The following is a 20471-nucleotide window of genomic DNA, read 5'->3' on the forward strand; positions in this document are numbered from 1 at the left end:
GGCACTCCGCCCGAACCCAACGACACCGCGGCTCGTCCTCTGGACCACAGGGTGGCCAGCTATCCAGTGCAAGTCCCACTGGCTGCCGGGTTTTGTTTTACATGTTTCAGTGGTTGAAAAATCAAAAAGTAAATTTGATGGCACATGGAAATTATATGCATTGCAGATTTTAGCGGCCATAAGAAAAGGTGCGTTGGGATACAGACACGTTTGTGTGCGCACTGTCTGTGGCTGCGTTTGTTCAGCTGTGATAGAGCCCGCATGTCCTCTTGTCTCAGTGCTGCTGCCGCTGCCCTACAGACGGCAGTGACGCGGTTTGGGCTTGACATGCTTGGCCACAAGTATCGTGGTACATGAATTCTATGTTTTTATTACCGTTACGTACTCGTCACGTCAAAACAAGAACAGGAAGCAGACTTCGATTGTCACACTGAGGCTCACAGTGGAGTGCGGGCTGCACAGTCAGATGGGACAGCATCGTGTCTTGCAGCGACCCTCCACCTGTGCTCACAGAACACGGTCCATGTTGCTGTTCCCAGACTAAGCGCTCATTCCAGCATTCCCAACTCACGGGAAAGCCACAGCCCGGCAGTCAGGATATCTTAGATGGAATACCTCAGCACACGGTTGCTTGACCAAAAAAATGAGAATGAGGACGTAACTAAGGTTTCCAAGTGGCTTATTTGTTCGCTGAGTAAGGAAAGCCGTTTACTAATGACGAGGTAATTAAACTGTTTGATTGCAGCCGCTGAAGAAATGTGTCCAGGTAAAGTGAACTTTTTAAGGCTTGCTAGCTCTTCAGTGAGAACAGCTCCTTGAAGACCGAAGGACGCAACGTCAACAGTCAATTTAAAAACAAGGCAAATGATTTCGAATTTTTTCCAGAAGTCAAAGCCAAGTTTGAAGTGCTAACGTGACCGTCTGGTTCCAGTGTGCCCAGGACCTCTCTGGTTTTAACACTGGAAGTCCCATGTTCTGGGCACCTCCTCAGTCCCAGGCTAATGGGGATGGTTTGTCACCCTAGAAATGACTGAAGAGTTAGCCTCCATGAATAGTCTGTGTGGAGCAACTATAAGCAAAAATATTTTTAAATTGAGAAAAAATTCAGCACAACCTGAGGTGGAATCTTCCAAGATGTGCCACAACCGATGGTGGTAAAAATATGTGGGGGACAGAAAAAGCTTTAGTTAAACAAATGTACAGTTTGAAAATACAAGGTGTTTAAAGCCTGTTCATTGAGTTATTCACCAACAGGTACTTGTCAGAAAATAAGTGAATGTATCGTGTGTTACTGAACCAACAGTGACACTGGCGCACTTCATTTGTTCTCAGGGCTGAGCTGTCATGAGTTCCATGAATTTTCGACAGAAGTAGAAACTAAGAATTCTGACTTGTCCTTCCACACCACAGCTGGATGGCTTAGTGGGGGTGAAGTTCTACTGAGAATTGTGAGTTCAGGGCCAAGGGTAGAAATTTCTGGGTGGGAAGAACGTCTCTCAGCCATTATTGAACACTGAGTGGCTTTAGAAATTAGCTTTTGCTGCAGACTTGAAGTTTCTTAATGAATTTCAGTCAGTGAATTCAGTTTAGAATTACAAGTCAAAGCACCACTTCTGTTTGAGACATATGTTGCTAAAGTCACTCTGATGACAACTAACGCCTGATACAAGAAGTGTCACGCTGCCTTATATACTTGCTGTGCTGTCAATGTTAAAACAAAGTTAACCACACAGATTCACAGCACATATATTTTCCAGCCTCAAACTCCAGTCCCAGCAGTGTTTTTCAGACCTCGATAGAAGTGCAAAGGAAATTTCCATATTCCAAAACCCATTTCACTGTGGGATTGCAAAGCTCCCACCTGTCCTTAAACTGAAGGTGACTAACTGCAGTGTAACGAACAACATGCTGAAAGCAAACACCAAGGCAAGAAGCTAACACAGTTCTACCAGTGCCTGCCCAGGAAGGCATATACTCAGTTAAAATCGCATGTTTGGGAATCGATACCAGTACGTGAGAGTTCCCATCTGTATGAAAAGACGTTTGAAAAGATGAAACACATAAAATCTTATTAGAAATCACCATTAAAAATAAACATTTGCAAATGACTTTGATGATTAGAAATACTGACTTCACATCTGCTACAAAAATTAACTCAAAAGGTGTCATAGACCTAAATGTAGAACATAGAACAAAAAACTTGTAGAAGAAAAATCTTCACGACCTGGTGTTAGGCAGAGAGTTCCTAGACATGATGTCAAAACCACGATCCATAAAAGAAAAGTTGATCAATTGTACTTAATCAAAATGTAGACCTGCAGGGCTGGCCCGGTGGTGCAGGGGTTAAGTGCCCAGGTTCTGCTTCAGCGGCCCCGGGGTTCACTGGTTCGGATCCTGGGTGTGGACATGGCACCGCTTGGCACGCCATGCTGTGTCAGGCGTCCCACATATTAAGTAGAGGAAGATGGGCATGGATGTTAGCTCAGGACCAGTCTTCCTCAAAAAAAAAAAGGGAACTTGCTCTTGGTTAAGACATTAAGAGAATGAAAAGGCAGGGAACAGACTTCATGAAAATATTTTCAAAGAACTTTCTATGCAGAATAGACCTCTCAAAACAGCCCAAATTGTTATAGGGAACCCAACTTCAACCTTCTGACCAAAATGGAAGGTACTATAGACTATTTTCAACCCCTATATTCCCATTAAGGACTCGGGCATGATTTAAGATATGTGATAATAATGAACATTTATTGCATATGTGCAAGTGTCGGATATTGTTGAAGCACTTTAAATATATTCACTCATTTAGTCAAAACAACCCTATGAAGTAGATACTGCCCTTCCTGTCTGAAAGATGAGGAGACTGAAGTCCAGAGAGCTTAAACGACCTGGGCAAAGAAGGTGTATGGTGAGCCAGCTAAGCTGACTCCAGCCTTCCAAGTTTCCTTCCAACAGGAGGAGCATGAGGGCTGGATTTTTGGCAGCCGTGGAAAAAAGGGAAGATGCAAAAGCCTTGCACGGACAAGACCTGGTGGCTCTTTGAATTGGAGGCAGAAATGGGGCACTGGGGCAGGCATGGGAGAAGGAGGCAAGTAAGGGTTTCGTCCTTAGGCGCTCAGCTGTGAGACGCAGCAGTCCCCCCTTATCAGCGGGGGAGACGCTCCAAGACCCCCAGCGCATGCCTGAAACCACGGACGGTACTGAACCCGACAAGTGAAAGCAGCAGGACACTAGGTGGCAATAGATTCCAGACACTAAAATATACAGTCAACTCCTCTCACTTAGAAATTGGCAAAAATGCAGAATTATTAAAGATTTATACCCTAATGTTAACGTATTTTTTTAAAAAGACCTCCCAGAGAAGCATCATTTTATGCGCACACAGCACCAATTTCTAGACAACTGGAGGGCGGGAATTGCCACCATGAAATGACTCAAGCAATGGAGTGCTTACTAACCTCCTCTGGGTAATTGGTTATTCTTTTTTTTTTAAAGATTGGCACCTGAGCTAACAACTGTTGCCAATCTTCTTTTTTTTTCTGCTTTTTCTCCCCGAATCCACCCAGTACATAGTTGTATATTTTAGTCGTGGGTCCTTCTAGTTGTGGCATTTGGGACGCCACCTCAATGTGTCCTGATGAGTGGTGCCATGTCCGCGCCCCGGATCTGAACCAGCAAAACCCCGGGCTGCTACAGCGGAACGTGTGAACTTAACCACTCGGCCACCGGGCCGGCCCTGGTGATTCTTGAAAACTATCTTTGCCAAAGGATTTCAGATCACCAGCAAGGCAACGTCCCAATGACATGAACCATGAACGTCTTTGGCTTATGGAATTGCATGTAGTTGTGAATAAATATAACTTAGGTTAATTGGGCAACAATTATGAGCAAATCGTTTTGTAATTTGGTGTTCCCCAGTCTATATTAGAATTTGGTGGCTCTATTTACAAAGAAAATGTCATGCACGAGAGCTTTGCTTTCCTACCTTAATCCCTCTAAACCCAATCTTTAGCCCTGGTGTTCAGAGTATTTCCTATTTTCCATTCTTTGTGCTCATTTAGGTTTTATTTTTCACTCATGAGGCCTGAATTATAAGCACCAAGAGAACACTGGACTTAGAATTTGGGGCATTTTTCTACTTCAGTTAGTAAATCTTAACATTTGGAATTCTTTTTCAAGTTATATCTAGGTGATATATTTCTGGCCTTTTTCCTCTCAAAAACAAACAAAAACAAAAAACATAACTGTTGGGGAAGTTAGGGCTTAACTCGGGTCAGGAGTTAATGTCCCATTGATCCAATTAGGGAACGTTTCACATACCCATCTACAAACTTCTCCTGTTCCGGGAACCCATCTGCTTTATAATTATGTTGCTTACCATGCACCTCAGTGGTCTGCTCACTTCTATTTGTACTAACAGAAAGAAGGAAATGAACTTGCAGTGGTATTACGGAAGTTACTGTTCTGTGCTGGTAAGTGGCCAATTTTAGAATCTCTCCCGTTATAAATAAATGCTGTCAACTCCAAGATGGCCAGGAAAAGAAAGTCAGACATTTGACACTTGCCAGAGTTTCCGTAGCAAATGTGCCATGAGCAATACTGTTGTCCTCCGGCAGCGTCACTCACAGGTTCTGTGACCTGATGGTTCCAAAGGGAAGTGCTGTAGCCTCAGTTTGGGTCAAAGCAGGACTTTTGCAAGAGGAACCAAGGAAAGGACCCTAATTATCTGTCCAAAAAAGAAATTATTCAGGGGCTGGCCCGGTGGCACAGCGGTTAAGTGCGCACATTCCGCTTCTCAGTGGCCCGGGTTTCGAGGGTTCGGATCCTGGGTGCAGACATGGCACTGCTTGGCACGCCATGCTGTGGTAGGCGTCCCACATATAAAGTAGAGGAAGATGGGCATGGGTGTTAGCTCAGGGCCAGTCTTCCTCAGGAAAAAAAAGAGGAGGATTGGCAGTAGTTAGCTCAGGGCTAATCTTCCTCAAAAAAAAAAAAAACGAAAAAGAAACTATTCAGATGCACTTTGGCAGTGATACAGGGCAATCACAGGCGATTTTTCTCTTCTGAAGGAATGTCTATTTTTCCTCTATTTCTGCTTTAACTCCTAGCTGGAAGATAAATATGACTTTTTTCTAATTCGCTTTTTAAAAAAAATCCCTGCTGAGGCATGCCTGGCATAATAAAAATGCAAACAAGTAGTTTAGTAAATGCAAATTGTGTAACTGTTTCCTCCCTTGCAAATTTGTGCTTAGCCGGTTATCTGATTTGACGTTAGCATAGAACCAGCCACACAATGGCGTAAGTTACTCATTTGCTCATAATTTATAATTTTCTGGTGACTTTCCTTTTTTAAATTTAATGTATTGCATGAATAAGTAGTAGATGCAAAAGGTAAAAAGTTCAAATGGCTCCACGAGGCATGGGGTGAAAAGCCAGTCTGTGTGCACACGTGGCTTGCTCTGCTCCAGCCCTGCCGCGTCATGCCCTCCCGAAGCCCTGTGGCCTCTTCGCCCAGCTCCTCAGCCGGGGAAGCCGCCCCCTCAGAAAGCACTCGCTGCCCATCACTGGAATAAAGAGACCCCGTTGGTTCCCCCCATTATCTGTCTACTCACCTTCTGAGGTACTGTGTCCCCACCCCACACCCCCACATTTTAAAGGGCAGGAGCCTTGTCTTGTTCAGAGTTATATCCCGGGGACTGAGACAAAGCCCAGGGATTAATCCATGCAAAACGTACTTGTGGGTGCCTGCCCTGGGTCAGGCGCTGGGGATGAGCAGTGAGCAACACCGGTAGAAGTCCCTGCCCTCATACAGCTCACCTTCTAGTGTAGCGAGACAAGCAATTACCAAAGAAGGAAAGGAAATATTCAGTATGGCGGAGAGTGGTAAGTTCTGTGAAGAAAAATAAAACAAGAAAACGGGGTAGGGACTCCTAGGGGTGGAAGCAGGGCTCCCATGTTAAGTGCGTGGTCAGGAAGGCCTCACCTTGAAGGTGACATCTGAGCAGAGATCCCTTAAGGAGGGGTGAGTTGTGTAGAGATCTTGGAGGAAAAGCTTTCTAGGCAGAGGAAACAGTAGGTGCAAAGGCCCAGAGGTAGCAGTAGGCTTGGTTACTCCAGAAACAGCGAGGAGATCAATGTAGCTGGAGTAGAGTTGGGAAGGGGAGAAGTGGCAGGCGATGAGGTCTTCAGCAAAGAGGGAGGAAAGTCAAGAGATGCCAGACGGGGCAGCACCACGGAGGCCGTTGTTAACTGTGGGCTTGGACTGTGAGTGAGGTGGGAGCATTGGGGGACTTACCCCTAAAAGGCTCATTACCGCCCTGGAACAGACTGTGCAGACACAGCAGGAAGTTGGTGCTGTTGCAGTAAGCCGGTGGGCGTTCATGGTGGGTTGGCCCAGGGTGACAAGAACAAAGGAGATGAGAAGTGCTGGCATTTTGGATTATTCTGAAGGTGGCCAACAAGATTTGCTGGTGATTTTGATATGGACGTGACAGAAAAAAGAGACGTCAAGTTTGACCCCAAGAATTTTGACCTGAGCAACTGGAAGAACAGAGCTGCATTAGGGAGATGAGGAAGACTGTGGGCAGGTGTCTGAAGGAAGGTGGAGGTCAGGGGTTACGGTTTAGACATGGCGAGTTGGAGGTGCCCGTTTGACATCCAGGTGGAGGTCAAGTGTGCGGCTGGACATACAAGGCTGAAGTCCAGCAGAGAGTTCTGAGCTGGAGGCACACATTCGGGTGACAGCCATGAGACTAACTGAGATGGCAAAGGAGCGAGGGCCCTGGAGCATTCTGTGTGTAGAGGTCAGGGCAATGAGCAGGAACCAGCAGAAGAAGGAGACATCGGTGGGAGGAAAGCCAGGGTGGAGGGTCCCGGAGTCAAGCGAACAGAGTCTTATCAAGGGGAGACAGTGATCACCTGGGTCCCCTGCTGCTGGAAGGGTCAAGGGAGATGCAGTGAGACGAAGCCAAGGATGGGCCACTGAACTTAGCAATGTGGCAAGGACCTTGCAAAGGATGCCTAGCTTGTTTCCAGCCCTGAAATTCTGAATTATCCTTTCGGTTTATACAAGTTATCAAATTTTGAATAAAACAACTAAGTAAAGAAGGAAGAGTGAAATCAGGCTAACGCGGTCCCCTCGTCAGAGGTAGCCTGATGCCTCCGTACACTAGCGCGAGGATGGGAGCATGAGCCCTCCCTGCCCCCGAAGCTCCTGGTTCCTCGGGACATCAACTCTGCTTAGAGACTCTGGCTTTAGACTGAGTCAGGCTTCAAGCCCAGTTTAGCTGAGCTCCCACATCTTTCTCCCCATTACAGTTTTCTTTCTTTTTAGAGCAGGATGTCTTCAGCACCAAAACTTCTGGAAGTTACAAATCAGTTTCTTTCTTCATCTTTGGCTCTGCTTTAGAAAAATCTGACACTGTCCTAGGGGATGTTCTTTTTTTTCCCCCCAATTATTTTAGTGCTGCTGATTGATCTGAAAAGCATCATTTCTCTAATCAATAATTATATATTTGAGAAATTCACGGACAGGTTAAGAAGGAGGATCCCATTGGAGGAGACAAGGCAACAAGGGCTCAGGCTCATAGAAGATTGCAATCTTGCTGATTTTTAGGGAGCCTGCCTCAAACTTCTCCTGTGATGCTCAGCATCCAAGTTTTTGTAACATAAATGATTCCTCCTATTGGGGTCCTTGGCCTGCTCTTAACCATGCGTCCTGGATCTGTCCTTGGCCTTTGTTCTTATTCTCCCTTGGTGAGTTCTCTCTCTGTGCCGTGACTCTGACCACAGGCAGTCATCGACGGTGTATTGGAGTTTAATGGGCAGAGTGTTTTCTTTCTCAACGGTGCATAAAATAACGGAGTGTCCTACAGTCCAGAGGTGTCTCAGATTCAAACAACTCTGATACCAGCCATGTGCAGACTGTCCCTGCTGGGCACCTGCATGGCTGTAGGTGTCCCTTCTGTGTGCCCACGGCTCTCTGCTTATCTCTACCTCTTATCTTAGCTCCCAGCACACCATTTTTTCCAATCAATATTAGCTACTTATTATTTTCTTATTTCCTCTATTTACACAATGGAAGTATTTCTCAGTAACTCGTTTTCCTTTTTTGGAAACGGTACTCTGTAAACCAAAGGCATTGCCATTCATTTCTTTTCTCACTTGGTTAATTTGTCCCCTCCCAGGACATGAAATTGACATGTATCACGTACATCCTGGGCCTCAGCGGTGGTGGAGGCAGGAGGCCTGGGGAGGGACTCGGGATCTGGGCCCTCTTCTGGCTCTGCAGGAACTTGCTGCCTGCCATGGTCCAGCCCCTTCCCCTCTCGGAGCCTGAGTGTTCCCATCAGGGGAAGAAGGCACTGAATTAGCCGGTCTCTGAGGTCTTTCTTGCCCTAACTTCTAGAGTTCTCCATCTGAGTCCACCCCAAATCCTCGCTGGAGAAGAAGCCCTCTCTCCAGCCCAGCCTGCGCTGGTGAGACCACGCTGACCTGAGCACCCTGTGCCTCCTCTCTGGTGCAGAGTGGAGCCTGCCTCCCAGGCCCACACCCCTCGGCCACCCAGGCCTCCCCAGTCACAGATCAGTGGCTGACATCTAGAGAGCTGTTTTGAGGCACAAATACTGGAAACAGAAAAATGAGCATGAGCTGCGAGGAGCCAGGGGACGCCCTGCTGCACTGCCTACTTTCTTGTCTGTCTCCTCAGGACTGGGGCCTGTTCAACTCTGTGCCCACTCTCACCCCCTCGTCCACACTCAGCCATCAGCAGCACAGAATATGTACCCAGGAAATGCCCAGCGAGTGAAGAGGTCACATGGTGACTAACGACAGTGTAAGTGGGAGAAATGCCCCATCAGATCAGCTGATTGGAAAGGAGTAAAGTAAAGGAGGAAGTTCTCTGATGCCGCTGTGAGCTTAGGGAAGACCTAAGACCCAGAACACCGAGGCCCACGTGCTGGGAGATTAGTACCCAGAAAAGGACTGCGGCAGACACGCGTGGGTTTTGCCGGCCCAGCCTCCTTCCCTTGTGCATCTGCCCACCAATTTGCCTTGAGTTTCCCACCCCTCCCCCAAGAGCCCCTGTGATCTGACTGGGGTGACCCCAGCCAGAGGTCTTGCAGATGCCGCAGGACCCAGGCCACAGGCACAGCACGGAGCCGAATGTGAGCTCCTCCGAGGCCTCCTGGTGAAACAGCGGGAGTCGTCTCTCTTCCTCACGGGTCCAGACCCGGCGCACAGCCCCGAGCACGGGCGGCCCTTTGGCACCACGGCAGCTCCAGCCCGAGAACAAAGCCAGCCCGCGGGACAGCTGAGCAGATAGCTGGAAGGACGCGGACTCCTGACGCTCCTGTTTGAGCCCTTGCACCAGCCACGCCCCACTTCGCCTGGACTTTCAGGAAGGTGTGCCAACAATCTCCTTTTTCCCCCCTTAAGCCACTTTGAATCAGGTTTCTGGCACAGACAACTAAGAATGTGCTAATACAAGTGACAGATGTTTTAAAACTGGCAGACTTGAAACAACTGCAGGCTTAAAAGAGAAAAGTCTTAGCTAACACACAGCGCTGGGAATGCAGTGTCAGAGGGGAGCCCGAGAGCCGCGCTGGGAGGGGAGCGGGCGGCAGGCGCGGGTCCCACCAGGCTCGGCGGCCACAGCGCTGGGCTGCGGGGGCTGCAGGGCATCCTCCCGTCCTGGGACAGGAGACGGAGGCCCCAGGCTGCGCGTCCTTCTCCAGCAGCATTGCTGCCTTCAAACAGTGCTTCCAAAAGTGTCCGCAGGCGGACAGAAAGGGCTCTCAGGAGCCGGGGGAGGGCGACACCTCTTTGCCAGCAGAATGCAAGGAGGCCCTTCCATACTCCTGCCGCCCCCGGGATGGCCAACGGGGGAGCCCCCGCCCACATTTACATTGTAAACATGTGCATAATTTAGCCTCTCTTTCTCTGGTTAAACATTACCCACAGCTGCCTGCTGGATGGAAAAGATGGCCAACAGATCACTGAGCAGGTATGTGTCAGGAAAGAAGTTCCCGCCGACAGCGACAGCCGGGATGTTGACCCTTCATTTTAACAGCCGGGGGTGAGGGGGGAGGTCATAAAAGTCACCTGTGCAGAGGGTGTGGGGTTGCTGTTTGTTGTCCCCCCAGATGCTACATGTGCAGGAAGCCAGGACTTTCTCTGAGGTTATAACCACCTCACATTCATTCGTGGGCAGGTCCTCTGAGGAGATAACGTGGGCAAAGTTTTTATTTGTTTTTCCTTCCAAAAACCATGATTTCAGAGACGATTAGAAATTTGTTCTTCTCTCCAGTGCTCTGAAGCTTCCCACGTGTTCCCCAGAAACAAAACAGACTCTCCTGTCACTTTCTTTAGGCACTTCTTGCTGGCGAGGTTGTTACTTAAACTACATACCAGGTACAGAGAGGAGATTTTAGCATATTTATATACGGACCAATAAAACATATACATGTGAATATGAGTCTTATTTTATTATTTGTTTAATGCAAAAGTATCGTACAGGCGAGCGAACTCAGGCTCAGACCTGTTAAGCAACCTGTTTAAGGTCACAGGGCCTGTACGTAGGCAAGAGAGCATTCTCTGAGTGTGTCGGACCAAACCCCGAGGTTCTGTCCACCTTCTGCCACCTCCAGCCACGTCCATGAAGGAAAGGCAACATTTAAGCAAGGAACCAAACTGTAAATTGATTCTCCCCTGCTCAGTGTTCCAAAAGCACTTACTGTCTTTGTCCCTCATTTTTAAAAGTCAGCTCTATTGAGATGTAATTTACATACAATACAATTTTATTTATTTCATCTTTAAAAATTTAAGCGGACAGTTGAATGAGTTTTGACAAATGCATACACTTGTGCAACCAGCACCACACTCGAGATATATATTTCCATCACCTCGAAAGTTCCCTCGTTCCCATTTGCCGTCGATCTCCTCCCCCAACCCCTGGCTCCCAGCAGCCTCTGCCCTCATTTCCGACCCCATAGTCTGTCTGTACTATAATGTCAAGTGAATGGACTCGTGAGGCATGTCCTCAGTTTTGTTTCTTTTACAGAACACGATGCGTTCAAGGTCATGCATGTGCTAAGAGTTTGTCCTTTCTATCACCGGGCAGCGTCCTGCTGGGCGGATGGAGCAGAGTTGTCCAGGCATCCGCTGAAGGGCTTCCGGAGTGTTTCCAGTTTCATACCATGGATAAAGCTGCTGGAAACATTCATGCGCAGAGCTCTGAATGAGCATATGTTTTCACTTCTCCTGGGTAAACACCTAGGACTGGGGTATCTGGGTTATAGGATGAGTGTATTTTAACTTTATGGGAGTCTGCCGAACTGTTTCCAGAGCAGTTTGCATTTCCACCAGCCACGTAGGAGAGTCGCAGCGGCTCCACATCCTTACCCGTACTTGGTAAGGTCAGTCGGTTTCATTCTAGCCATACTAGTGCGGGTTTAGAGCTGTCCACTGTCGTTTTCACATCCGCCCCTCGTCCTCACAGACAGCCACAGGCTCAGGAACAGCGCTCAGGACTCAGCACTCATGGTCTTCTCTAAAGGTCGTAGCTGAGGGAGGCGACTCCCAGGGACCCAATCAAAGCACGTGGAGAGAAGCTTCGCCTCTGGAGGACAAACCCGAAGCCCGGCTTTGTTTCAAGCTTAGTTTACCCGTTACCCACCTGCCTTGTCATCAAGAAGACTAATCTAACTGGGCGGCTGCTCTGGGTTTGAAAGGAGGGGCTGACTTGGCTCCACCCACTGCCACAGTCTAGACCTCAACCTCCCTGAACCCGCTGGGCGTCTCCTCGGGACCTGGTCAAAGAAGAGGTATATTAACAGTGTGTCAGGCACCGTTCCAAGCGTTGGCGACCTGGTCTCGGCCCTCACAGAGTTTTTTTTCTTTTTTTTAAAGATTTTATTTTTTCCTTTTTCTCCCCAAAGCCCCCCGGTACATAGTTGTATATTCTTCGTTGTGGGTCCTTCTAGTTGTGGCATGTGGGACGCTGCCTCAACGTAGTTTGATGAGCAGTGCCATGTCTGCACCCAGGATTCGAACCAACGAAACACTGGACTGCCTGCAGCAGAGCGCTCAAACTTAACTACTCGGCCACGGGGCCAGCCCCGCCCTCACAGAGTTTACTGTCCAGTGGAGGAGACAGACACTAAAGAAGTAACTACACAAGTTGTGTGTGTCACGAAGGCAAGTACAGTGACCCTTAGGCACATAACAAGTGGACTTAACCCGATCCCGGGAGCAGACAGGTGCTCAAGTGTTCCAGGAGCGGAAAGAAAGTGTGCAGAGCTCCGAGGAGGAGGCTGCAGGGGGAGCTGGATGAAACAGGTGACGCCCAGCCCGGCCAGAGCTGAGAGAGAACACCCAGAGCCCGGCTCACTGCAGCGGGGGCCTCGGCCACCGTGTTTTCGCCAAGGTCCCCAGGCTGTCCCGAGGCCCCCAGTGCTTGAGAACCACCACCTGGAGGAATGACCCACCGGGCCACCTTGTCCACACCGCGCCCAGCACAGCCCCTCCCCGGATGGAGCTGACTCCCGGCAGACCTGCTGGAGTTAACTCTCCACACTGGGCAATCCTCTCGCACTTTGTTAATTTTTTTGCAGACTGTGGGGTTTTTGCTTTTCATTATTATATGCCCTTATTTTTAAAATCAGCTTTATTCAGGTATAATTTACATACACCAAAATTTACCAATTTTAAATAAAAAATTCAAAGAGTTTCGACAAATATATACAGTTGTAAAACGACCATCACCTGAAAAAGTTCTCTCCGGCCCTTTGCAGTCAGTCCCCGTCCGCCACCCCGGGCCCTGGCCACCGCCAACCAGCTTTCCGAAACCACAGTTCCACATTTTCTGTACTTTTGCGTGAATGGAATCATCCGGAATGTAGTCTTCTGTACCCAGATTCTCTCCTGTGTGGAACGCTTTTGAGATGCGTCTGCTGTGGCGGATCGGAGTTCACTCTTTTTAGTGGGGAACTGGTTTCCAGTGTAGGGGTTGCTACAATTTGTTCAGCACTTGATGACACGAGTTGTTTGTGGTGCGTGTCTGTTACGGATAAAGCGTCTGTGAAAGACGAGCACGAGTCTGTGTGTGACCGGGCTTTCATTTGTCCTCAGTGAACACTTGGCAGTGGGATGGCTGGGCCACCTGGTGCGTGTAGCTTAACCCTATGAGAAGCCGCCACCCCGGCCCCAGAGTGGCGTTTTGCATTTCCTGGCAAAATGTGGGAGCGCTCCAGCTCCTCCACGTCCGTGTCGACACTCGGCGCGTCCGTCTTCTTCACGGAGCCGTTTCAGGTTGCGTCTCCATAAAACCAATCTTCCTGCGGGAAAAAAACACGGGTGAAAGGCACAAACGCCCCGTCAGGCGGCTTTCGTAGGAGTGTGGGGGGGACCGGGAGGGCTGGACGCCTGCGGCCGCTTCCCCCCGCGGAGCGCGGCTGCCGGGAAGGGCCGGGGAGGGAGGATTCGCCTTCGAACGCGCCCAGCGCCGAGCACGGAGGACACGGGGACGCGAGCAGGGCTGGCCGGGAGCAGGCCGCGCTGGAGGGACAGGCCGCCGCTGACCCGTGGGGGCGGGGACCCCGCCAGTGGAGGGGGAGGGCGAGGCAGAGAGAGGGCTCTTGTCTCCTTGTGAAGTGAACCCTCCCAGGCCGGGAGTTACAAGTCGTGCTTAGCTGTGTTTTGAAATAACTCCCTGTTACAGCAGCTCCCGATTAGTTCCATGCTAACCTACAAAGCAGCTGATCCTGGGGGCACTGTGTCCCCTCGGGGGCACAGACCCTCCCCACGAGTTGCTCAGAGATCAATGAGGAAATGAAGGGCACTGACGGTCATTTCTGACCTGTTTCCAAGGACGGATTCTCTGACGCCCTCTCAGGTCTCTGATCTAGTCATTCGTGGCCTCTTCCTGAGTGGGCCTGGACACGCGAAACGGCAGCCACGCAGCCAGCATCACTGCCACTCGGGTGACAAGGTGATGTTCAGGGCCCTGACTTTGCAAAGTTTAATTGACACAGTTTCTGTCTTCCAGGATTCCAGCAGCCGTGCCGCTAAGGCCGCAGGCCCTGAGGGGCCATCCTCAGCTCTGTTTCCCAGAAGCCACACAAACCCCTGTTTTCACCCCATCTCAGAGCAGACTGAAATGGGGGTCGCCCGCAGAAAGGACGCCACGAAGACTGAGCGGCTATAAAAGTGTGGCGATCAGCCGCACAGCTCCCGCTCGCCAGGTCTGTCAAGAGGCCAGGCAGCCCGGAGCGTTCCCAGGGAGACAAATGCTCTCTGATTGGAGAAGAGAAAGTGGAGCTCCGGCTGAAACCACTTTGCCTTCCACAGCATCTTTTTAATCCCTTTGTCTGGTGCATGACATCAGTTCCCAGAACAGGGGGTTATTAATAACTGTGGGACCTTTTCCCAGTCTCCAGATCAATTGGCAGAAGCCTCTGGTTACTTCCTTCTGGATGCTTCTGTTATTCAGAGCTGGAAGTGGCCTCCTCCTTGAAACCCGTGTAGTTTTCACCTGGTTTGGGAATTGCACGGTGCCTCCCAGCCCCTAACCCACTGAGCTGGATCGTGAGGAGGCCTTGCCCCCGCGCACCTTCCTGAGCTTGCTCAGCGCTCGGCTGGCGTCTTTGCTCCGCTGAGATGCTCCTGCTGTCCCCAGGGGGGTGCAGCCCGTGCCTCTCCTCCCGCTGGCTCCTCACTGCCAAGTGCAGACCCAGTGATGACAGGATCTGTGGAGTTGGCCAGATTTAGCACAAGATCACTTTGAGCTGGCTCCTCAACTCGTGCCTGGTGGAGGCCCCCAGTCAGCTTCTGGGCAGGTGCTAAGCAAGCCCAGATCTCAGTTTGTGGACATTGGGGTGGACACTTCTCCAGAAGGAGGTCCTTGGCAGCAGCTCGCATGGCAGGGGAGGGTCATAAATGCACTTGCCCTCAGCTCTCCTCTTGCTCTTTCACCCTCTCTGGGGCCTGGCCATGCCCGTGGCTCTGCCAGGATCTCCTCTCAGGAAACTGCTGCTCCTCTGACTCTCAGCCTCCAGGCTCCCCACTGCCACCTGCCCACTGGCCATGTCGCCAGAGATGGCACACTGGCATCCTATCCCAGCAGGGCACCGTGTGATGGACAGGCCTGGGTTACCTCCTGGCCCCCAGGCCAGTTAGCTCCCCGTGAAGAAACTAAGACAAGAACGCCTGCCTGGTGACGATCGGCGATGCTGAGGGCAGAGCCCGCCCACGCAGCGCACAGCAGGCGCACTCGGCCCAGCAGACCTCGTCCTCCCCGCGAACCTGCTCGGCCTCCTCTCGCTCCCGGGTCAGCTAAGGGCATCATCGCTCTCTGAGTCGCTCAGACTGATGACACGGCAGGATTCTTGTACATCTTTCACTGGTCTGTTTTGTTCTATTGTGGTGAAATATGAATAACAGAACACATATAATATAAAATTTACCACTTTGACCATTTTTAAGTGTACGGTTCAGTACATGTAAGTACGTTCACGTTGTTGTGCAGCCATCCCCACCGTCCATCCCCAGGACTTCTCATCTTCCCCGGCTGGAACTCTGTCCCCTTTAAACACTGACTCCCCAGGCCCCCCGCCCCCGCCACCAGCCCCGGCAATGCCCTTCTACTTTCTGTCCCTATGAAGTTGACTTCTCTAGGGACCTCTACAAGTGGAATCACACAGTGTCTGTCTTTCGGGGTCTGGCTTACTTCCTTTAGCATACACTGTCCTCAAGTTTCACCTACGCTGTAGCATGTGTCGGAATTTCCTTCCATTTTAAGGCTGAATAATATTCCATTGTATGTATTTACTACATTTAAAAAATGCACTTATCGGTCTATTATTTTAAATAGGATTTTTGGAGAGGAGACTAAGGCAGAGTTTTAAAACCCACACACGACAGAAGAGTTCACAGTGCAAGCTGTCCCCTCCCAGCCCGAGGGCAGGGCATCCCTCCGTCCCGGCCGTCTGATTCCCCTCAGGAGGGACCTTCCCTTTCTGCTTTCCCTCGGTGCCCACGGCCCAGCCCTGGTTTCTGCCCAATGCCCTCGAGCTCTCACTGGTTTCTCCACCCAGACTCTGCCTTCTGGAAGCTGTCCTGCACAGGCTGCCAGAGGGGCTGCCCTAAGGCGAGCCCTCACCCTCACTGGCACATGGCCTTCGAGGCTGCCCACCAGCGGGTCCCAGCTGACCATTCCAGCACATGTCCCCTGACACCGGGCTGCTTCCTTTCTAAAATGCCTGGGAGACCTTCTTTCTCACAAGAGTCAGCACAAAGGAAGGAGGCAATATCCTTCCTTAGAAAGTTCTCCGGGCCAGTCCCGGTGGCCTAGTGGTTAAGTCTGGTGTGCTCTGCTTGAGTGACCCCCAGTCGGTGCCTAGGCGTGGACCTACATCACTCGTCTGTCAGTGGCCATGCTGTGGCGGCAGCTCCTACACAAAAAGAGGAACACTGGCAACAGATGTTAACTCAGGGCGAATCGTCCTCAGCAAAAAGAAAAGGAAAGAAAGGAGGTAAGTTCTCTGAACTCCTCCTGCCACCCCTACACCCCTACCTGAATTTCTCTCTCCTTCCTTTGTGACCCCACAACAGTGACCCTCTTCTGACTCCGCTCTGTGGCCACTTGGTTACTCTCCAATCTCTCCCAAGATGAGTAAACTCCTGGCAGGAGGACAAGAAGCTCATTTATCTTCGAGTGTCCCTGGGGCCCGCCACGGGCCTGCCTGGAGGAAGCGCCGTGGGTGTCTGGAATCGGGAGGGCAATGCGTGGACGACTTCTTCACACAGGCCTGGGTGCAGAGGCGGGTCCATAGGAGCCTCCGTTCCCTCCGAGCGCGGGCGGCGACAGTCTGCCTCATGGGCTTGTTCAGAGGACGCAACCAGTATAAGGTCAGTATAGCTGGTGTTTGATAAAGGTGGGTCCTCCCAAATGGGAGCACGACTGCCTGTTAGGGGCCAGGCGTCCGTGACACTCACCCACGAGGACAAACAGACCTCGGCGCAGGGCTGCGTCCCCCTCTCCTCACAACCGAGGGGAGGGAAGTGGGTGGCTCAGATGAGGCCCCTGTTCCTGCAGCAGGGCAGGGGGGAGGGGTGCCTCAGTGGTGTCTCCAGTTCCAGGTACCGCCAGCGGCTCCCACAGATGCGACAGGCCCCTGTGGAACTGCACTTAGGGGCAAGGTCACATGCTGAGGCTGCACGGAGGCTGCAGCCCACCAAGCCCCACCCCTGCGTCCTCCCCCTTGCTCTTTCCCAAACTTCTCCTCCAGCTCCTCCTGCGGGGCCCTGAGCAGAGGGGAGGCATTACCAGAGGATGGGGTGCAAGTGTACTTCGCCCCCAGCCCCCAGTGCCACGATGCTGGGTTCACTGTGGCCTCCCCTATACGGCAAAGTCTTCTGGTTCCTTCTTACTTGATGGGGCAACCAGAGAAGCCTCAAACAGGGAAGCTGCTCCTTCAGCCCTTCGCCCCTTCTTAACCATATTTACGAAACGCTTACAGATGTCAGGCGCTATGGGGCATAACCTGCTTTCATAGGGACTGACGACCACTCCGTCGTCAGTCCCAGCCACCCCTGCCCCTGGTCGGCCGCCTCCTCTTCCTGAGTCTGGCCGCTGGACGCCCCACCGGCCAGGCCCCCCAGGTGCAGGGTGTGGCCTTCTCCAGGTGAGGCCGGGTCTCTCTGGTCTCGTGCTTTTCCGCTTCGCACATTTTGTGGACATCTCTCATCTGTTGTCATCTTCTTTCCCCATTTCTTTGTCTTTTGGATTTATGCCTGTTTTGATCCTTTGATTAGTTTAGTGATGTTTCCCGTTGGAAGTAGAGAGAGATTCTGCTGTTCCAGCTGCCATGTTTAACTAGAATTTCCTTCCAATCTAATTTCCACTTGAAGTTTTTTTTTTTTGAGGAAGATCAGCCCTGAGCTAACATCTGCTGCCAGTCCTCCTCTTTTTGCTGAGGAAGACTGGCCCTGAGCTAACATCCGTGCCCATCTTCCTCTACTTTATATGTGGGATGCTGCCACAGCATGGCGTGCCAAGCGGTGCCATGTCCGCACCCAGGATCCAAACTGGCGAAACCTGGGCCACCAAAGCGGAACGTGTGCACTTAACCACTGAGCCACCCAGCAGGCCCCATCACTTGAAGTATTTTTACAGTGATTATGGAGTTTGGATATGTCCAATTATAAAATAGTATTTGCTTACGTTAGAAATTTGGAAAAATATAAAGGTACAGAGAAGAATACAAAGATCACTCACAATCCCAGAAATCCCGAAATAACCACTCACCCTTTTGCTGTGCGTATACACAGTCTTCAAAGATACAGAAGTAAGCTCTTTCTGCTGTCTTGAACCCAGCACTGACATGCCAAGGCCGCTGTCTCCACCACAGGCTTCCATTGATGGGCGCTGCCAAGCCTCACGGGGACACCGAGTAATCCTTGCTCGGCCGATCTGGTGCCTCTCGTCCTCCCGCCGCCCCCTCACCCCCGACCCCATTTCCCTCCGTCCACACCGCCCCGGAGATGTTCACAAGAAAGTCACCTGCAAGCCAGGTCAAAACCACAGTGCTCACCTGCAGTGCCCGAAGGAGGGTGCTAAGGGACGTGGAGTGTCCCCCCAACTCTGTCATCTCCAGGGAATGTGCTGCTAGACCATGAGAGAACTGAGAGGAAAGCGCCCGCCGTGCCCCCACTGCGTTCCAGTCTCCCACCAGCGGCCGGCTGTGTATGGCCCTTGACATCCGCAGCGGAGGACTTCCAGGGTCCTTTGGGAATCGCTGTGGTGGGGGAGGTTGGGTGGGGGGAGAGGGGGTTGTCCTGTCAATCAGCAGCTGTTCAATCCAGCAAAGGAAAATGCCCCACTGTCTGAGCCGTAAGACACTGAGGATGTGGATGTGGATTCAGAACTTGGACCAAATGGAGAAAACGGTTGTACCAGAGACCAAGGAAATGCAAATTAGAAAAACAATGAGATGCATCCTCCCACCCTCTCCCAATATATTGTAGATAAGCTCAAAGAGACTCACCAGCGAGACAGGGACGCCTATATTGCTGGTGGTCGTGTACAGTGGCAAAATGCTTTTGGAAAGTAACTTTTCAATAGCATTGAAACCTTGAAATGTTATGTCTTTTGATCTAGTAATTTTAGTCATAGGGCTCTAGCCTGATAAACAAATGGCAAGCAATAGGATATAGTGGAGTATATGAGGGAGCCATTTGGTGTAAAACTTTTTTGGCCTAACCTTGTTTTTTCCAAAAGGGCCTAACTTGGCCATTGAGCATGGACTGTGTATCTGTTTTAAGGATTTGCTCTGTCCCAAAGACAAGAACAAATGCCCTTAAGATAAAGGTGCACCTTCCCCGACCTTGGCATCTCCTTAAGGATAAGCAACTCTCTCTAGACTAGGAAGTGATTGCTGTGCTCACCTGTGACCACCGTGGTCGAGACCATGGATCTGCCACCTGCTGTGTCCACCGAGACAGCAGACCTACGACCTGCTGTGTCCATCAGTCGCTGTGCCGACAGGGCAATCTCGTGACTATTGTAAAAGGGACAATTCAATCATATGTGATACACTCTCTTTGACTGTATATGACCATTCTGTACACCCCCACCTCTTTGGAGTGCTCCATTCCTTTGTGGAAGTACTCTCCCGGGCGATATGGTCCTCAAATCTGGCTATAGTAAATTCACCTCAATTTTGATTTATACATTGGTTATAGATTATTTGTGTCGACAAGCCTCAGGAAAGAATTCTAAATGTAATAGAAGCTTTCTGCACCAAAATATCAATTGCAGCATTACTAGTAATGTCAAAAACAGTAACCGTCTCAAAGCCTAACAACAGGAGAATCATTCCGTGAATTGTGTTTGTGTAAAGTTTATTACAATATGACCAAAGGATTGTTATTGAAATAAGCGAAAACAGCCAAACCCAATATTTAGTATACAGTTGGATGATGGCTGTCAGGATAGGAGCAATGTATACACTGAGAAAGGAAGCAAATACACTCACATTTGAATGCTAGCTATCTTTGGATGAAGGGACAGAGATTTTTTTTTCTCTCTACTTTTCCGTGTTTTACAAATTATCTATTAACTAGTAATACTTTTATATTTGGAAAAAGAATAAACCTACTTTTTAAGGAAAAAATAAGCCAGTTTTCCTTCCCAGCAGTCAAACGACTGTGCGTTCAGATCACAGGCCTCTCTTAGAAACAGAATTAACCTGGGCTCCTCTTGTGCGATCCTTCATCATGTTACTGATGAGGAAACTGATTAAAGAGGGCAGCTCCCCCAGTCCTGCCCCCGGCCCGTCTGCCCCTGGCCCCACACTGCCTCAGAGAGTGAGCGAGGCACGTGGGACCCACCGGTCCCTTAGCCACATCTCAGCGAGTGAACGATGACTGGGATGTGGTGGCTGCTTCTGGGGAGTGACGGGCATTCCACATTC

The 20471-nt window shown here is 50.4% G+C and overlaps 2 long non-coding RNA genes across 2 annotated transcripts; one reads left to right on the top strand and one right to left on the bottom strand.

The window, feature by feature from the left end:
- Nucleotides 1-12646: 12646 nt before the first annotated feature.
- Nucleotides 12647-14070, bottom strand: LOC139076741 (uncharacterized). Its single transcript, XR_011528648.1, has 2 exons — nucleotides 13856-14070; nucleotides 12647-13334 (listed from the first exon to the last, which is right to left on the bottom strand). It is a non-coding gene; the product is annotated as an uncharacterized lncRNA (long non-coding RNA).
- Nucleotides 13158-15474, top strand: LOC139076740 (uncharacterized). The gene is made up of 2 exons (XR_011528647.1): nucleotides 13158-13308; nucleotides 14045-15474. It is a non-coding gene; the product is annotated as an uncharacterized lncRNA (long non-coding RNA).
- Nucleotides 15475-20471: the final 4997 nt, after the last annotated feature.

Source organism: Equus przewalskii, chromosome 17 (assembly GCF_037783145.1).
Source record: "Equus przewalskii isolate Varuska chromosome 17, EquPr2, whole genome shotgun sequence".
Taxonomy (NCBI): Eukaryota; Metazoa; Chordata; class Mammalia; order Perissodactyla; family Equidae; genus Equus; species Equus przewalskii.